The sequence below is a fragment of the Bufo bufo genome, chromosome 6 (assembly GCF_905171765.1).
Source record: "Bufo bufo chromosome 6, aBufBuf1.1, whole genome shotgun sequence".
Lineage (NCBI taxonomy): Eukaryota > Metazoa > Chordata > Amphibia > Anura > Bufonidae > Bufo > Bufo bufo.
The window spans coordinates 270,566,584-270,584,290 of NC_053394.1; the positions used below are offsets into that span (position 1 = coordinate 270,566,584).

General features: G+C 44.6%; 1 protein-coding gene and 1 pseudogene across 3 annotated transcripts in view; one reads left to right on the top strand and one right to left on the bottom strand.

Moving 5' to 3' along the window:
- LRRC20 (leucine rich repeat containing 20) overlaps positions 1–17,707 on the top strand; it is an 801,757-nt gene that overhangs the window by 76,184 nt on the left and 707,866 nt on the right. The window lies entirely within an intron of this gene.
- On the bottom strand, positions 5,372–5,573 carry LOC121006545 (annotated as a pseudogene).

A 17,707-nucleotide genomic window follows, 5' to 3' on the forward strand; every position in this document is an offset into this window, starting at 1 on the left:
CATCCCCAAAAAATTAAATATCATTCCCAAAATGATCCAAACATGAAGTAGACATATGGGGAATGTAAAGTAATAACTATTTTTGGAGGTATTACTATGTATTATAGAAGTAGAGACATTGAAACTTGGAAATTTGCAATTTAAATTTTATTTTTTGTAAATTTGGTATTTTTTTATAAATAAAAAATAATAATTTTGACTTCATTTTATCAGTGTCATGAAGTACAATATGTGACGAAAAAAACAATCTCAGAATGGCCTGGATAAGTCAAAGCATTTTAAAGTTTTCACCACTTAAATGACACTGGTCAGATTTGCAAAAAATGGCCAAGTCCTTAAGGTGAAATAGGGCTGAGTCCCTAAGGGCTGTTTCACACGAGCGGATGCCGTGCGTGACATCCGCTCCGTGAATGACAGCCAAGACCCGATGCGGACAGCAGAAGCACGGAGCAGTAACATGATTGATAATGCTCCGTGCCTCTCTGTGATCTCTTTACTACGAAATCACAGTGAGATAAAGTTGTCACTGTGATTTCGTAGTAAAGAGATCACAGAGAGGCACGGAGCATTATCAATCATGTTTATGCTCCGTGCTTCTGCAGTCTGCATCGGGTCTTGGCTGTCATTCACGGAGCGGATGTCACGCACGGCATCTGCTCGTGTGAAACAGCCCTAAGGGGTTAAGGAGTTAAAAGGTGAAACTAATATATGAGATAGCCTCATTACATGCAAAGCGAGATATTTCAAGCCTTTATTTTTTTATAATTAGGATGATTATGGCTTACAGCTTATGAAACCCCAAAGTCTCAATTTTGAGGTACCCTTTGCTCAGGGGATATGGATTAATTAGCTGACTAGAGTGTGACACTTTGAGCCTAGAATATTGAACCTTTTTACAAAATTCTAATTTTAAGTTGCATTACTGAAATAAATGAATTTTTGCACGATATTCAAATTTGTCAAGTTTCACCAGTATGTCTAAAATAGTTGCAAGTCCTTTAGTAAATGTGCCCCAGTATGTGAAGTGTGCAGTGAGAGAAAATGCTCATTCTTGAAAGTGTCAGTGTGGCAAACTGCTGCGGCGGCAGCCGATGAAAAATAAATTTTTAATGCTCTGTGATTCTTTATTTATGAGGTAGTCTCCAGGTGGAGATACTATGTAACATACAGCTTTGCCTTTTTTTTTTTTTTCAGTTTTATCAGTTTGAAAATCTAATTAGCTCTCCATAATCAGTGCATCACTATGCATTGATTATTCCATAATGAAAATTCCTTGAATGCGAGAGCGAATATGTGCAATCTTCAGAGGAAAACAGAGTTCAAAACTACACACATTTCAGATATTAGAATCTCATTAAGATAGTTAAGTTACCAAATCAAAACGCAGCACAGTCGAGGTGTGGCAGCACCCTCAGACTAAGGCCTCATGCACACGACCATTGTGTGTTTTGCGGGCCGCACGGACGGCCTTTAATATAACTCTGGCAAAACTAACCTCGCCACTGGGTTGCCAGCCTCTTGCCCCAGGATTATGGGCGTTCACCAACACCGTGCTGCAAATATCAAAATACACCAGGTCAATAAACGAACAGAACCTCCTGCCTAGACCCAGCTTGCGCAAAGCCCTGCCCATGAATTCATGAGACACTCGGTCAAAGGCCTTCTCCTGGTCAAGGCTGACCAGGGCCACATGTACACGGCGGTCTTTGATATATTGTACCGTGTCTCTCATGAGAGCGAAGCTGTCTGCGATCCTGCGGCCAGGAATGCCGCAGATCTGATCCGGGTGGATGATTCTGCCGACGACGACCTTGAGCCGCTTGGCTAGCACCTTTGCAAGGATCTTGTAGTCCACGTTCAGGAGAGAGATGGGACGCCATTTTTTCAGGTCACATCTCTCCCCCTTCCGCTTATACAGGATCGTGATCATTCCTTCCCTCAACGATGGGGGCATCCTACCCTCCACCACCATCTCCTCATAGAGTTCCAGCAGGTCCGGACAGATCAGATGCCCCAGTGCTACATAGAGCTCCGCTGGGAGGCCGTCACTGCCTGGGGTCCTGCCGTACCTAAAGGATCTAGCAGCAGAGAGCACCTCCCCCACTGTCAGAGGGTCATCCATTGCCTCCGTACCTGCAGGGTCAAGGTGGTTAGTGATACCTGACAAGAATTTATAGACGGCCGTCTGGTCGGTGTTCTTCAGGGAGTAGAGGTGGTTGTGTAGTAGTCTGTGACGACTCCCATTACTTCCTCCTTCCCCGAACGCATGTTGCCGTCTTTGTCTCAAAGTTCGTTCAGGGGCGTGTGGCCGGCGTGGAGGTTCCTGAAAAAGAACGAGTTACACTTCTCACCCTTCTCCAGGTTTTCCACTTTGGAACGGAAGACGATTCGCCTGGATTACTCCTCAAAGTGCCTCCTCCAGCTCCTGTCTAACGTTCCAGCCGCACCGGTGAAGGTCTTGCAAGGACCGCAGCTCACGCTGCAGCGCTCTGAAGGCCCTCTTCTTCTCACACGCCTGATGTTGTTGCTTGGCCTGAAAGAAACAACCAAACTGGACTTTAACATACTCCCACCAGTCACTAGTCATTTGAAACAAGCATTTGTCGTTCCGCCAGGCTATGTAGACCTCTCTAAGTTCCGCAAGCACGTCCTCGCGATTCAGCAGGGCGCAGTTCAGTTTCCAGGACCCGCGGCCCGGGGGAAACCCAGTGCCTAGGGTGCACTGGACCTGAATGGCCCTGTGATCGGAGAAGAAGCAAGGGACCATAAAGGGCCTACACTGCCTGACTGCCCGAGAGGTAAACACAAAGTCAATCCGAGAACGGAGTGAGCCATTGGGTCGGCTCCACGTATAATTAATGGAGTCTTTCCCCATGGAGCCCACAACGTCCTGCAGGAACGCTTCGGTCACCATCTCAATGAGCAGTTTGGAAGTGACATTAAGCTTGCTTGACGTCCCGGAGCTGCGTACGTCCTCCTCGATCAGGCAGTTGAAATCCCTGGCCGTCACTACGATCCTAGTGGTAGCGAGTTGCAGTCGGAGGGCCTGGAAGAGCTCCAGTCGCTCACCCTTGTCAGGGGGGGGCGTACACGTTGATGAGCCTAACCGGCTTTCACGCCCAGGAGCCGTCTACGACAAGTAGTCTGCCGCAGACGAGCTCCTGGACAGAGTCAAGTGTGAACGCGTTTCCCCTGAGGAGGATGGCAATTCCGGCCGACTTACAGTCGCCACCACCAGACCAGTAGGAGGCGCCGTGGGACCACTCCCTGGCCAGAAGGTTGTATGACCTAGAGGGGGGCAAAGTACACTCCTGCAACATAAACACGTTGGCGACCTGTGAAGTAAGAAAGGTTAGTACCGTCTGACGTCTGAACCTGTCCCTGATGCTCCTAACATTGATGGAAAAGAGGTTAAAATTTGCCATCATGTAAGAGAAAGATAAAGGTTAGTGGAAACGATACATCTTAGTTACCACTCCGGACATCTGTCAGCTTCTTTTCATCTTGCCCGCTGTCTGTGAGTGACTTCTCCAACAGCCGGCACTGTTCTGCTATCTCGTCAAGGGCTTCGGATTCCTGGGGGACTTCTTGCAGCTCGGTGGTTTCCCCGCTGGCCTCCACATTCGTCTCATCGAGGCTCTCTGTGGTGTGGAGGTTTTGCTGTTCGGGGGCCACCTGGGTCTTCCACCTGCTGCTCCATTTCTTCTTCGTCAGACAGGGAGATTTCCACTGCCTCGACCATCTTTTTCTTGGAGTGGTCAGTGGCTGGGCTGTCCCTCTCCTTTCTTTTCCCCTTTCTTTGGGCGACGACTGGGGATTCAAGAGGGGGAAAATCCTCCAAAGAGAGAGCTGCAGCAGCTGGAGGAGAGGTTAGTGCTGCTGCAGTGGTGACAATGGGGCGGGTTGGGCTGCGGGCGGTGGAGGGTGCTACTGAGGTAATGGGCAGTTGGATAAGGGAATCCTCAGTGGTGGTGACGACGGGGCGGGAGGGGGGCCGGGAGAGGGGGGGGTCGGAAGCATGGCCTAGGGCAGGTGTCTGCTTACCCTCCTTCTTTTTGGACTCCTTCAGTTTGAGTCTTGTTGCTGCCGGAGGTGCAGCTGCGGTGGGGTTCCCGCTGGCCGGTGCTCAGGCTGCGACCGCTGCCCAGGTGCGTTCTCTTTGTGGGCAGTCCTTGTACATGTGTGAAGCCAGTCCGCACAGGTTGCATGCCGTCTTCTTAGGGCAGTCCCGGGTTTCGTGCCCTGCCACACGACAGATCCAGCAGGCCGCTTCCTTGCAGTCGCTCAGCCTGTGCCCCTTCTTGCCACATTTCCTGCAGGTCTGCGGCATGTCGGAGTAGTAGATGAGCGCTTGGGAGTTGCCCAGCGAGAAGGTCGGGGGCAGGTGTTTCACGCCATCCGGGTCTGTGGGGTCCTTGTTCAGGCGGATGATGACTGACCACTTGCCGGTCCAGAAGCCGTTTCCGTCCAAGATGTGGGTGGGGTCCCTCACCATGGTGCAGAAACGCTTCAGGTAGGTGGCAATATCCTTGCCTGGAATGTGTGGGTTCCGCATGTCGACGGTCACTCTCCTTTCTTCTCTCTGGACTGGGCAGCTGCCCACAAAGCGTTGAAAAGGGGAGTCCGGCTGTGCGGCTTTCACCATCTCCCAGTACCTCTTGCAGGTGGCCACGGAAGCGAAGGTTATCCAGAACATCCCAGCAAAGAAGGAATAGATGCTCGTCACTTCCGGTTTGGCAAATCCCTGATCCAGGACCATCTTCTTGCCAAACACATCCTGGCTCATGTCCGGCGCTCTCCCGTCCACTTCCTTCAGTTTCAGGACGACTGTCTGCCTCATCCAGGTCTCCAGCGGAGGGGAGCCAGGGCCGGGCTTCTGGCCTTCCCGTTGCTTCGGAGGAATGGGCACCACCGGGTCAGTAGCCGATGAAGTTGAGGCTGAAGGGTCTTGGAGGGCCTCTTCCGTGGCCTTTCTTCCTGCTGTAGTCCTCTTCTTAGTCTTGGGAGGCTTGGCGGTTGAGGTTGAGGCCATGGCTTCTTCCTTCTTCCTGCCTTCCTCTCCCTGGAAAATCTTCGCAAAGCGTCCCTTTTGCCACAGGGGGCGGGGCTTTTCCGATTCCTTCTTGCTGGGCGGACCTTCTTCCGGGGAAGGTCTTCGCCGAGTTTCTTTTCCTCGTCGGGGTCCCCCGAGGCCAGAGTCTTCAGGCCGGAGTCTTCAGTCCTTGTCGTCGGGGTTCCTCGTCGAGTTTTCGCAAAGTCTTCTCCTGGATCGCAGTCGGAGAAAATCTTCCAGTAGTCGTGTTCAGGCTGTCGAGATCCAAGTAAGCACTGTCTAACGTCGTACACCAAGACTATTAAGCCGCAGGCCAAGAGGAGGTCGGAGACCAGAGCACTCTTGTTCCCTGGGGAATAGCCCTACACCCAATAGCAGCAGTGAGCTGAAGCTAAATTTAATCAACGATGCTCAAAGGCAGAGTGCAGGGGGTACCCACAAGGATCTGGGCCGGCAAGTCAAGGCAGACTGATAAGAACAGATACTACACTTGATCTTAGCCAAAAGGCCGAGAAGATCATTCTGCTCAAGTGCATTTCCACCTTCACCAGTGTGGTTATGAGGATGGTTGGTCCCACAAATCAGTGACGTTTCAATCAGCTGCTTTGTGCAGTTTGGGTAGATACCCCTATATTTTATCCAGACATTATAATAAAGCTTTTGTTATTTTGTTTTAATGTTATTAGATGACCAGCACAAAGTGAAAGTACCAGTCACCCAGTTAGAAAAACTGTTAACCTTTTGTGACAGAATGACTCAATATTTTTAATAAAGGCCAATTGAAAATATGATTTTGAGCCAAAAATTAGTAAAATGCAATCATAAAGAAAAATTGACTCTGAAGGTGTACATACAATGTTTACTTGTCACGGGGTTCTGAAGGTGCACTCGGTCCCCCATTGCCCGCAGAACTGTTGCTTAGCTTTTGGAATGAGTTTCTGTGTTTGACCTCATTCCCAGGGCGGCTTTACTAGCTGGGTGGCTCCTTGCTCCTAAGTCTGCCTTGAGCGCCGAGCTGATCACTCGGCGCTCGACTGGTTGGTCTGTCGGTCATGTCACGCTGGCCACGTCACATGACCCTCACTCCCCACTATAAATACAGGCAGCCTGCTGGCTACAGGTTGCCTGTTAATTTCTAGGTTCCTGGTATTTGTTGGACTGCTGAATACTTACCTGATCCTGTTCCTTGACCATCCTTTTGCCTGATCCTCCTGTACTGCGCATCCCTCCTGGTATTGTGACCTCGGCTCCCACCTGACTACTCTCTTAGGACTCCTCTTGTACTTCTCTGCTCTCCTGGTATTTATGACCCCGGCTTCTCCTGACAATTCTCTGCTTGCTCCATTTGTACTTTGCAGCTTTCCTGGTATTGACTCGGTCCGTTCACGTCCTGTTGTTTGTCTGTCTGTCATCCCTGCACTTACTCCAAGTTAGGGATTGCCGTCCAGTTGTCCCCTGTCATTAGGACTCGCGAGGCAAGTAGGCAGGGCCAGGGGTAAGGGTGGAGCGCAGTGGTCACTTCCCTCCCCCCTGTGTGTGTGTGTACGCGACCGTTACATTACTATATGGTAAAACTGACTTGTGCTCTTCATTCTCCGGGTCAGTATGATTATGACGATACCACACTTACATATTTTTTAATGCTGATCTTTTGAAGAAAAAATATTTTTTCTTGTCATCGGCATATTCTGACCTCCATAACTTTTTTAGTTATGTCTACAGCGATGTGTGAGGACTCAGTTATTGCGGGACAAGCTATAGTTTTTGCTTATACCATGTTGGGGTGTATATCACTTTTTGATCACATTTTATAAATTTATTTTTTGGGACATAAAGTGATGAAAAACTGCAAATCTAAAATGTATATTCCGTTATACCATTCACCGTATGGGATAGTATTTTTTTTATATTTTAATAATTCGGACGTTTTTAACAGGAGGCAGTGCCCATCATGTAATTTCTTTGAATGGTTTATTTAAATTTTGGGGAAATGAGGTTGAGTTTAAAAAATTTAGTTTTAGATTTTTCTAAATCTTTTTTTTTTACTTTTTGTTAGGTCCCCAATTGGACCCCAACTTACAATCATAAGATTGCAATTTGTATAGAATAATGGAATTTGATTCATTAATCTATAGCAAAAATCTCTATGCAAGGCTACATGCACACGACCGTGCAGTTTTTTGTGGTCCGCAAACCGCGGATCCGCAAAAAACTGAAGCCACCCGTGTGCCTTCCGCAATTTGCGGAACGGGCGGCCCATTGTAGAAATGCCTATTCTTGTCCGCAAAACGGACAAGAATAGGACATGCTATATTTTTTTGGCGGGACCACGGAACGGTGCAATGGATGCGAACAGCACACGGAGTGCTGTCCGCATCTTTTGCGGCCCCATTGAAGTGAATGGGTCCGCATCCGAGCCACAAAAATGGCGGCTCAGATGCGTACCAAAACAACAGTCGTGTGCATGAGGCCTTACAGTTCAGTGCTACCATTTGCTGGCCTGAATTGTAATATACAAGTAATGAACCTGAAAGCCTGGTCCTTGCTGGGGGGAGGCTTTCCTAACCCGGGAGCGTGCACTTCTGGGTTTTAGCCCTCTCAGACATAGTTGTCTGACCATGGCATCTGAGGGGTTAAATGTCTTTGGTCGACATTACCACCGATTGTGTGCATTAGCTGAAGGTGTCTGCTGTATGAAACACAGGCACCTGGTGGCTATGACGCTTGCTCCGCTCCAGAGCAGGCGCCATCTTTGAAGATCGGACATCCGCTGTACACGCATGGAATATATCAAGCCCTGCACTCCAGAAGTCTGTTTTCATAAATTTGCAAAATAGGGCTTTTGTGACTTTTTGAGGACACTTGCACAACATTTTTGTGATGTTTTGCTTTTTTACACCATTCTAGTTTTGAAAAGTAGATGAACAAGTGGGTACAGTTAGCAATGTTAGGGTCCTTTCACACATCCGCAAAATGGGTCCGCATCCGTTCCGCAATTTTGGTGCGGAACAGTTGCGGACCCAATCATTTTCAATGGGGCCGGAATGTGCTGTCCGCATCTGCGGAAAGCACATTGCCGGTGTCCGTGTTTTGCAGACGTGTGAATGGACCCTCAATGAGATTTACTCAAGTTTTATGACTGGGGCATTTTTAAAAACTTGCAAAAAAGTTCCAAAGCCACTCTAGTAGGGAGGTGGTGCAGACAACTGGAGGAGCATTTCTAGCCAAAAGTGTTAGGTTTAAAGATGAGCCTAATTTACCATGCACACAACATTTGATAAATTTTGTGTGAAGTACGCCAATGCAGACTCAAGGAAAACCGACATCAAATATTACCTGCATGATAAATAAGATAATACCAAATATGGGCATTATTATTCCCTCCTTTGCCTTATATGGACATTGACAGTGTTGCTTTTACACATTTCTTGAATCTTATATGATTTGTAACTTTTGTCCCTGTAACTGCCCCCCAAAGGGAAAATTCATCAGAACCCTATAGGGACCTTATAACTGCAATTGACTAGCTCCAATTTTGGGTTCCCCATTGGGGATAATAAGAAATATTTATGATCAATAGTGAGTGCTTTGAGATTGTGCTCTCTCTTTTTGCAATTTAAACATGTGTGTTTTAGTTATTTTATGCATCAAACAAACAGTTTTCTGCACTAGAAAGTATACTTTATCCCACTATTTCCTTTTGTTTCATACTATCCCTTAAATCATTTAGGGGTCTTTCTATGTACTAGCTTCCTCCCCCCCAACACTGCAAGCTCATGGAATTATTGTGTACACTGTACTCTTTGTAGTTTATAGCTGTTATCCCTATACATAACATCTTGGACCAATTTAAATAATACAGACTTTATTACTCAGTGAATGGTATTTTTGCATATATACATGTATTTGGTCCACTGATATGTACTATATGTTTCACTATATATGACTAACCTCCTAGGGTTTAGAGGAGGAAAATAAGAAAAAAATATGTTTTCATCAGACGCTCATATCAGACCCCCATATCAGATCCTCAATTCAGTCCTTAGATCAGACTCCCATATCAGATCCTCAGATCAGAACCAATATTAACTTACCTCTCCTGCTCCACCAGTACTTTACAGGTCGTGCTGCAGTTACTTGAATGTGTAGAACATCAGGTCATAGTGCATCTCTATGTCCTGATTCTGTATGCTCATATCAAACTCCCATTTCAGATCCTCAGATCAGACCTCAGTTCAGACTCCCATACCAGATCCTCAGATCAGACCTCAGTTCAGACTCCCATACCAGATCCTCAGATCAGAACCCATATTAATTTACCTCTCCTGCTCCACCAGTACTCTGCAGGTCGTGCTGCAGTTACCTGAATGTGTAGAGCATCAGGTCATAGTGTGTCTCTATGTCCTGATGCTGTATGCAGTCAGGACAGTGCAGCTCAGTGTCTGGAGGAAGACCAGGGAGTGGTGAGTACAAGCAGCGCTTCACTCACTGCTCCATGCGCCTCCTGCATACTAATGAGCATGTATAGTATTTTCTTTATAAGACGTAATGCCATTTTTCCCATCCTTTGGGGGGAAAAAGTGCATCTTAGGCCTCATGCACACGGCCGTTGTTTTGGTCCGCATCCGAGCCGCAGTTTTGGCGGCTCGGATGCGGACCCATTCACTCCAATGGGGCCGCAAAATATGCAGACAGCACTCCGTGTGCTGTCCGCATCCGTTGCTCCGTTCCGTGGTACACAATTTTTTTTTTAACCTGTCCTATTCTTGTCCGCATTTTACAGACAAGAATAGGCAGTTATATTAATGGCTGTCCGTGCCATTCCGCAAATTACAGAATACACACGGGCGCCATCGGTGTTTTGAGGATCCGCGATTTGCGGACCGCAAAACACACAACGGTTGTGTGCATGAGGCCTTATAATGAGAAAAATACTGTAATTACCAAAATCAGTCTGCGGGTGCTGGCAGACATTGGGGATGTGCTGCATTTTGGATGTGGCAAAAAAGCATTAAAAAATGCCTGCAGTTTTTGCAACAACATACCTGCGTTTATGCTGTTTTCTTCCAGCAAGGGAAAGCAGGCAGCAGACTCAAATTACATTAATGCAACTAAATTTTGTAATTAACCCTTAGACAACTGCGAGCTTTACATAAACTGTGGAGGTCTGTTTAAATATGGTGCCTGCTCGGGATCACAGAGGATGCCCTAGGAACCGGGTTTCTGCTGTTTGAAACAGCAGAGGCCTAGGGCTGATGTCTGCGATCGGTGATAATTCCAATCGCAATATTTAACCCTTCAGATGCCATAGTCAAATATGACCATGTCATCTGAAGGCTTAAAACCCAGAAATGCTGCACTTTCCAGCTTCTAGGCATGGAATGCTCCCGCTAGCGGCTATCGGAAGAGCCATCTATTCCCTGTGGCAGCCCTGTTCCTCCTGAATGATCTGAGGCTGCTACAGTCATGTTCCTATAGACACCCTGATCCAAAAACGCCCATATTAAAAAAATCAAAATTATTTTTTTCCAATACGGAGAATAACATAACAGAAAAAAAACATCAAAATGGCTGATTCACCATTTTTTCATCGCTTCATTTCCCCTCCCAAAAAATGTAATAAAATGTGCTAAAAAAGTCATACACACAAAATGAGCCCTAATGAAGCTCCATAGATGTAACTATAAGAAAGTTATGGGGGTCTTAATATTGCAATGAAAAGAAAAAAATATGTTTTTTTTTCAGCATTAAAACACAAGAAAAACTATATACAGTAAATGTGGTGTTGTAATCGTACTAACCCAGATAATAGAGGTAACAAGTACTTTTTACCACATAGGGAACACTGTAAACATAAAAGCTGTAAAACTGTGGCCATATTGCTTTATTTTCCAATTACACCCCATTTTGATTTTTTTTTCCAGGTTCCCACTACATCATATGCAATATTTAAGGGGTTATCCCATTAATAATGTAAAAAATTAAACTCAGACATTATATTGTACATTACAGCCCCTTTCTAACAAAGCTAGAACCAGCCCTGTACCTCACGTGGATCCAGTGAGTCCCTCCCTCCTATGACGCAGCTGCCTCTGAGCCCAATGAAAAGAGTGGGCTCTGAAGCTGCGCGCACTACTGCCACCAATAAATGGGTGGCCAAATTAAAGCAGGATGAGGGATGGTGGAGGGAATAAATTGCTGCGCCGTCTGAGCGAGTGAGCTCGGTGAACAGTAGCAACAGCAACCTCCTCCTCCTCCTGAGTGCCCTGTCCTCAGCCTCGGAGTCAGTGTGCATTAGTCCACTGAGCAACCAGCATAGCAGGTGCCCCACCCCCACACAGTGCAAGAGTAGCCTGCCTCAAAATAGAGGCAGGCAAAAAACATATGTATCAGGCAGCCAGTAAGATTGGGGTTAATGTGACTCATTAACTCCAATCTTGCCACTGCCATGTTTTAAACATGATGGGGTTAATTTACTTTTAATGTCAGGCTGGGCACATGCTTTTAGACTGAACCCCATATGCCTCACATTAAGGCCTCATGCACACAGCAGTTGTTTTGGTCCGCATCCGAGCCACCGTTTTTGTGGCTTGGGTGCGGACCCATTCACTTCAATGGGGCCGCAAGAGATGCGGACAGCACTCAGTGTGCTGTCTGCATCCGTTGCTCCGTTCCATGGCCCCGCAAAAAAAATATAGCATGTCCTATTCTTGTCCGTTTTGCAGACAAGAATAGGCATGTCTACAATGGGCCGCCTGTTCCGTTCCGCAAATTGCAGAAGGCACACGGGCGGCTTCCGTTTTTTGCGGATCCGCGGTTTGCAGTCGTGTGCATGTAGCCTAATAGTAAGTGACCCCCAAAGTACCATCTCACATAATTTGTTTGAAACCCCCACTGGTGACAGATAAGGCTACTTTCACACTAGCGTTCGGGTGTCCGCTCGAGCGCTCCGTTTGAAGGGGCTCACGAGCGGCCCCGAACGCATCCGTCTGGCCCCAATGCATTCTCAGTGGAGGCGGATCAGTGAGCGGACACCTGAACGCTGCTTGCAGCGTTCGGGTGTCCGCCTGGCCGTGCGGAGGCGAGCGGATCCGTCCACACTTATAATGGAAGTCAATGGGGACGGATCCGCTTGAAGATGACACCATATGGCTCAATCTTCAAGCGGATCCGTTCCCCATTGACTTACAATGTAAAGTCTGAACGGATCCGCTCAGGCTACTTTCATACGTAGAAAATTTTCTAAGTTTTAATGCAGACGGATCCGTTCTGAACGGATGCGAACGTCTGCATTATCGGAGCGGATCCGTCTGATGAAACATCAGACGGATCCGCTCCGAACGCTAGTGTGAAAGTAGCCTAAAGCAACAACTGAAATTGAGATGATTACTTACTGACTTACTGATGATTCTTAGTGACACACGTTAGGGGATACTTTCACACTAGCGTTGTGGCAGATTGTTCCGCATCCCTGTCTTGCTCCGCATCCCAGGATAGAAAGAAAACCGCAGCATGTTGCAGTTTTCTCTCCGGTCTGGGAAACTCACTGAATGAAACGGAATGCATTTTGGAGCATTCCGTTCTGTTCAGTTCAGTTTTGTCCCCATTGACAATGAATGGGGACAAAACTGAAGCATTTTTTTCCGGTATTGAGCCCCTATGACGGAACTCAATACCGAAAAACTTTAACGCTAATGTGAAAGTTCCCTTAAAGAATTGCCTCGAGTAGCAACGACTGAATACAAGCCAGATTTGAAACACATTGTGAAAAACAAAGATTGCCAGAAGTCTCACTGAAGTTGTCTACATTACAGGTAGGAAAAATGGTTTAAATGCACTTTCAAATGTTTGATAACTCAATTGCAGTAATACTGTCGTGTGCACGCATACAGTTGCAAGAAAAAGTATGTGAACCCTTTGGAATGATATGGATTTCTGCACAAATTGGTCATAAAATGTGATCTGATCTTCATCTAAGTCACAACAATAGACAATCACAGTCTGCTTAAACTAATAACACACAAAGAATTAAATGTTGCCATGTTTTTATTGAACACACCATGTAAACATTCACAGTGCAGGTGGAAAAAGTATGTGAACCCTTGGATTTAATAACTGGTTGAACCTCCTTTGGCAGCAATAACTTCAACCAAACGTTTCCTGTAGTTGCAGATCGGACATGAACAACGGTCAGGAGTAATTCTTGACCATTCCTCTTTACAGAACTGTTTCAGTTCAGCAATATTCTTGGGATGTCTGGTGTGAATCGCTTTCTTGAGGTCATGCCACAGCATCTCAATCGGGTTGAGGTCAGGACTCTGACTGGGCCACTCCAGAAGGCGTATTTTCTTCTGTTTAAGCCATTCTGTTGTTGATTTACTTCTATGCTTTGGGTCGTTGTCCTGTTGCAACACCTATCTTCTGTTGAGCTTCAGCTGGTGGACAGTTTGCCTTACGTTCTCCTGCAAAATGTCTTGATAAACTTGGGAATTCATTTTTCCTTCGATGATAGCAATCCGTCCAGACCCTGACGCAGCAAAGCAGCCCCAAACCATGATGCCCCCACCACCATACTTCACAGTTGGGATGAGGTTTAGATGTTGGTGTGCTGTGCCTCTTTTTCTCCACACATAGTGTTGTGTGTTTCTTCCAAACAACTCAACTTTGGTTTCATCTGTCCACAGAATATTTTGCCACTACTGCTGTGGAACATCCAGATGCTCTTATGCAAACTGTAAACGTGCAGCAATGTTTTTTTTGGACAGCAGTGGCTTCCTCTGTGGTATCCTCCCATGAAATCCATTCTTGTTTAGTAAATACAGAGTAATGTCGCACTCGAATGAGGTGGAGATCCAACAGAGGTGCTCCCACTAACAGACAACACCCAGTCTCATAATGGTAAGTGTAATAAAGAAATAGAAGTGGGGCACTCTCTAAAAGTAAAGGGATCTTTAATATACGTGAAATACAATAAATTGACAATATGCAATAAAATTCAATAATATTTAAAATAGCGGAGGATAAATGTCAGTAGTACAAGTTCAGCAATGGATAAAACCTAAAATAATAAAATATAAGATAAAAGAATATATAGATCCCAATAAATATAAGACAATAAATTCGAATATATAAGAATCAAAAAAATTCGGATGAATAATCTTAAGAATATTATTTTCCACTGATGGTGAATAGATGCTTTTTCCACATATGCTGTATAAATATTCGGATAAATAATCTCAAGAATATTATTTTCCACTGATGGTAAATGGATACGTTTTCCACATATGCTGTATGTAAGATCCCTTTACTTTTAGAGAGTGCCCCACTTTTATTTCTTTATCATTCTTGTTTAGTGTTTTACGTATCGTAGATTTGCTAACAGGGATGTTAGCATATGCCAGAGACTTTTGTAAGTCTTTAGCTGACACTCTAGGATTTTTCTTCACCTCATTGAGCAGTCTGCGCTGTGCTCTTACAGTCATCTTTACAGGACGGCCACTCCTAGGGAGAGTAGCAGCAGTGCTGAACTTTCTCCATTTCTAGACAATTTGTCTTACCGTGGACTGATGAACAGCAAGGCTTTTGGAGATACTTTTATAACCCTTTCCAGCTTTATGCAAGTCAACAATTCTTAATCGTAGGTCTTCTGAGAGCTCTTTTGTGTGAGGCATCATTCACATCAGGCAATGCTTCTTGTGAAGAGCAAACGCAGAACTGGTGTGTGTTTTTTATACGGCAGGGCAGCTGTAACCAACACCTCCAATCTCATCTCATTGATTGGACTCCAGTTGGCTAACACCTTACTCCAATTAGCTCTTGGAGATGTCATTAGTCTAGGGGTTCACATACTTTTTCCACCTGCACTGTGAATGTTTACATGGTGTGTTCAATAATAACATGGTAACATTTAATTCTTTGTGTGTTATTAGTTTAAGCAGACTGTGATTGTCTATTGCTGTGACTTAGATGAAGATCAGAGCACATTTTATGACCAATTTGTGCAGAAATCCATATAATTTCAAAGGGTTCACATACTTTTTCTTGCAACTGTATTTGTGTAAATGTATAGCTTGTGGCTCCTGGCAGTTATACGTTTTTTTTTTTCTGGCTCTTTGTGTCTGTAAGGTTGGCCACCCCTGCCCTATTCACAGGATACAGGATAAACTAAAGTGGGGATCCCACCCCCACCAATTACAATAACAGGACACTGTGCCTCTTGGGGCTCCCTGAAATGAATTAGGTGGCAGGTCGGGCATAAGCACTGCCCCTCCATCCATCTATGTGAGAGTTACAGAAATAGCTGAGTGCTGTTCAGATGAATGGAGCAGCAGTGCACATGCACCACCCGTCGCTTCGTCCATTTTTGGGGGCCCATAGGTGTACGATTTTGTGATTGGGATCCATAACAATTTTGTGATTGTTATGGATCCCAGTGATAGGACCCCCACAAATTTAATAGTTATTCCCTATTCTCTTGTTCCTGAAGCGTGTATAACTCCAGTCTTGGTTGTTTACCCCTTCAGATTCCACAGTCAGTAGAGACTGTGACATCTGAGAGGTAAGTCAGAGGGAGTGCCATTTGGTTGCAATGGCAGCCTGGCGCAGGGCTTAATAGACAGTACTAAGAATTCCCATAGACTGGCAATAATATAGTACCAATAAAAACTACACTAGCCCTTCAGAAAACAAACTCACATATTGCGCTGTATATTGAACAAAAAAGCTGTACATATAAAAATATGGAGAGAAAAACATATTTTTGTAAAACTGTATTTGTTTTAAATAAAAGCAGAAAAAATTATGTCAAATGTTTAAGCATAAACTATATACATTTGGTATTACTGTGATTGTACATATTATGTTATTTTTCTACGGACAGTGAACACCGTAAAAATAAAACCCCTAAATCAATGGCAGAATAGCTTTTTCTCTTAATTTCACCTCATTTTCAAACACATGATGTGTTAAATGAAATAGTGCCTTTAAAAAGTACAACTTGTTCGCCAAAAAACAATTCCTATGTGAATGAAAAAGTAAAAAAGATATGGCTCTTCGAGTATTAGACATGATGATAAATTTCCATCTAATACACGAACAAGTGAATTTGAGGATTACGGAATTTATAAAAATGTATGAAAATAATTGTTTTAGAATATAAAGAATTAATGTGGCCAGATATGCCACCTACTTATTTATATGTCACTGTGAGAAGGAGCAGGGATATGCTGTGTAAGTAATAATTAAGGTTTTTATGTCTAGTAAGAGGGATTTAGTGCCTACAGAGCTAATTAAAATGTATGTCATAGCCTGGTGGTAAATACCTGGCACATAATCCTCTATCCTCTATTTGGTATGCAAATTAGACAAGCTTTATAATTCTTGCAATCTTCACTTTCATTGGGACAAAATATAATAGTTTGATCAAGAGTTGTTTAAACCCAGTATGAATTGGCAGACAGTTTTCAAGCTCACTTTCATGTTTGTGCATTTTAAGTATGTGACTAGAAATTAGCCTTGACTGTAGGCTGTCCATCAATTCAGCGTATTGAAGTTGCCAGGCAAATGGCAAAAAATTGCCAAAGACATTGATCGTATCTACAAAATGTACGAGACCAGAAGTAGAAGACTAGAAGAGGGAGCCGGACTTAGGAGATGATGCTGATAAAAGGGGTTATCCAGTCTTTTTCAATTGATGTGAGTAAATGGACTAGGCTGGCACTCTGTATGTGTGGAGTAATATGGATAAATACAATACAAAGTACAGAGTGCCAGCCTAGTCCATTTACTCATTTCAATTTTCTCCTGTACGGGTGATACAGTTTCTGGCTTAGAGCACCTGGTCCTAATTGCTTAGGAGTGAGCTATTCCTGTCACTTATTCCTATTTTTCAATTGATGGACTATCCTCAGGATATCTTATTTCAGGTTAACATTGTAGAGGCTTCAGAACCAATTGCTAGATTTACAGTTATGGGCCGAAGTTAAAATGTTTTCAACTTACTTGGTCATCTTGGAACAAATTAAGTCTACTTTCACACTGGCGTTTTTTCTTTCTGTTTGTGGGATCCGTTCAGGGCTCTCACAAGCGGTCCAAAATGGATCAGTTTGCATTCTAATGCATTCTGAATGGAAAAGGATTTGCTCAGAATGCATCAGTTTGCATCAGTTCAGTCTCCAATCCTCTTTGGAGTGTTTTGGTGTCCATCTGATGAAACTGAGCCAAACTGATCCATTTTCACTGACACAATCTGGCACAACAGAAAATGGATCCGTCCTCCATTGTCTTTCAATGGTGTTCAAGACGGATCCGTCTTGGCTATGTTAAAGATAATACAAACGGATGCGTTCTGAACAGATGCAGACGGTTGTATTATCTGAACGGATCCGTCTGTGCAGATCCATGATGGATCTGCACAAAAAGCGAGTGTGAAAGTAGCCTAATATTGTAATATGCATATTATTTATCATTTTATTTTGAGCTTAGAGAAAGTGTCACCAAAATGTTTTCTGCCAGTTAAAATCAGATAGCAACACGTATCCTTTTTTGCTAATCTGTTTTTATTTTCTGATTTCTATTATTCTTTACTGGACAGGATTATGGGAGTTGCCATGTTGCTTAGTGGCCAATGGGAAAACTGCAGGATTTAGGATTTTT